Source organism: Arachis ipaensis, chromosome B01 (genome assembly GCF_000816755.2).
Source record: "Arachis ipaensis cultivar K30076 chromosome B01, Araip1.1, whole genome shotgun sequence".
Lineage (NCBI taxonomy): Eukaryota > Viridiplantae > Streptophyta > Magnoliopsida > Fabales > Fabaceae > Arachis > Arachis ipaensis.
This window is the reverse complement of record NC_029785.2, coordinates 55,126,364-55,126,734: the sequence shown is the minus strand read 5'-3', so window position 1 is coordinate 55,126,734 and position 371 is coordinate 55,126,364.

The following is a 371-nucleotide window of genomic DNA, read 5'->3' as shown; positions in this document are numbered from 1 at the left end:
ATCAAAAAAAATTAATAACTATAAATTATGATAAAAAATTTTAATTATTTTTGTATAACAATATTGCAACTTTGGTAATTATTTTTTGAATTGTTTAATATCAAAAAGTATTTTATGATTATATTATGAGTTTAATTTTGATATATTGACAGTGTAAGGTATTTTATCCAATCATATAATTACATCTATTTTTTTGGATGACCAAATTAATTTTAAAGTTAGTTATTTTTATTGATGTGACGTTATACAATTAGATGCGCGTGTAAAATTATTTCATACTAACAGCGCATCAAAATTAAATTCTTATATTATTATTTCTCAATAAATTAATTAGTCTCAAATTTTTTATTCTAAAATATATAGATATATAG